This window comes from Cynocephalus volans, chromosome 4, assembly GCF_027409185.1.
Source record: "Cynocephalus volans isolate mCynVol1 chromosome 4, mCynVol1.pri, whole genome shotgun sequence".
Lineage (NCBI taxonomy): Eukaryota > Metazoa > Chordata > Mammalia > Dermoptera > Cynocephalidae > Cynocephalus > Cynocephalus volans.
This window is the reverse complement of record NC_084463.1, coordinates 41,372,081-41,374,297: the sequence shown is the minus strand read 5'-3', so window position 1 is coordinate 41,374,297 and position 2,217 is coordinate 41,372,081.

The following is a 2,217-nucleotide window of genomic DNA, read 5'->3' as shown; positions in this document are numbered from 1 at the left end:
AAAACATTTTTTCTTGTTTTTCTACTCATTATTAATTTCTGTTCTAATCTAATTCTTTTCTGTCATCCACTAATTTGTTGCTCTGTTTGTTCTTCTTCTGCTTCCTTGAAGTGTAAAGTGACATTGCTTATTTGAGACTTTTTAAAATATATAATGTGGTTGTTCATAAACTTCCCTCATAATACTGCTTTGACTGCATCTTAAAGGTTTTAACATCTCATGTTTTTATTTTCCTTGATTTGAGATATTTTTCAAATTACCTTTGTATTTTCTCTTTGGCCCAATAGTTGTTCAAGAATGTCTTGTTTAGTTTTTCTGTAGTTGTAAATTTTCCTATTTTCTTAAAGTTATACATTTGTAGTTTCATTCAGTTATTTTTGGAAAAGATACCTGGGATTATTTTGAACTTCTCAAATTTTTTGAGAGTTATTTTGTAAGCTGATATATAATCTGTCCTGTAAAATGTTTTTTATGCTCTTAGGAAGAAAGTGGATTTTGTGGTTGGTTGGAAATTTCTGGATAATAAGTTAGGACTGTTTCTTATAGAGTGTTATTCAAGTGAGCAGATTCTGTAATAATTTTTTTCTCTGCGTGTTTCATTCTTGAAAGGGAAATATTTAAATCTATCATTGATATACTGCTGTCAGGTTTTATTGTGATACGTCAATATGCATAAATTATAAATGTGTACAATAATTATATATTATTAAAAATATATGTACGGATTTATTAATGGGCTCTCTGTTCTGTTGGGGTATATGCCTTTTTGTATGTCTATACTATATGGCATGGAATACTACAACTTGGTAATATATTTTGAAGTCAGGAAGTTTGATGCCTCCAGCATTTCCTTCTTTGTATAGCATCCCTTTGGCTATTTAGGAACTTTTGTGGTTAAATATACATTTTAGTGTTATTTGTTCAATATTGGAAATGAACAATATTCATTTCTTTGAATTTGTAGATATCAAAAGATAATCTGAATATTTTAACACTATTAGTTCCCTTATGCATGAACACTGTATGTACTTGTACCTAACCATTTCTTTTTAAATTTCTATCATCAACATTTTATAATCTTCTGTGCAGTCTTTTACTACTTACTTTATGTTTATGCATAAATATTTCATACTTTTTAAAAATATGAGATTGTTTTCTTCATTTGTAGAAGCATATTTTCTGAATATATATTTCTGTTTAGAAAACCACTAATTTTTGTATCCTGTAACATTAGAAAATTTGTTAATATAACAGTGTTTTTGTGGAGACACTAGTATTTTCTGCATTTATAATCATCTTGTCAACAAAGAGGGACAGTATTACTTCCTTTTTGCTTTGGATTCTTTTTATTATTTATTTCTTATATAATTGCTCTGGCTAGGACTTTCAGGGCTATGTCAAATGGATGTGGTAAGAATGGGTATACTTGCCTCATACTGATCTTACAGGCCAAAATTTTAGTTTCTCTCCACTGATTTTGATGTTAGCTCAACAGCTCTTATATATACCCTCTATTGTAATAAAGTAAGTTTTTCTATACAGATTTGGCTGAAATTTTTTCTTACATGAATAGATCCTGAATTTTTAAATGCTTTTTTACTGGATTATCAAGGTAATCGTGTGGTCAATATCTTTCATTTTGTTAATGTGGTGTATCCCATTAAGTAATTTTATCATGTTGAATGATCCTTGCATTCCAGCATTAAATCCCACCTGACTGTAGTATATAACCCTTTTAATGTGCTGTTGAATTTGGTTTGCTTATAATTTGGGGGAATTTTACTACCATAAATGGTTGGATTTTATTATTTTTCATAGTTCAATAGTATTATCATTGTGTACATGTACCATGTTTTCTTTTTCATTCACTTGTTGCACACTTAGGCTGGCTCATCTCTTTGCTCCATTTCTTTCTGAGGTACATCTACTAATCCTTCTAATTGCATGTCACCTCTTCACTATAATCCCTTCCCTCAAGTCTTCATTCTTCCAGATGCCATCAGAATCAAGCCCTTCCTCCTCCTCTATGTTCTGGTAATTTCAGTCATGCTGCTTTTAAACACTTATCACACTATACTATGGTGAATTACTTACCTGGCTTTACTAATCAGTTTAAAATTCTTTGAGATGTTTCACAAATGTAAACAAGCTCTGAGTTAGGTACTGGCCAGGTTTTGGGTAAAACAAACCTATTTCCAGCACTCAAAGTATTCCTAG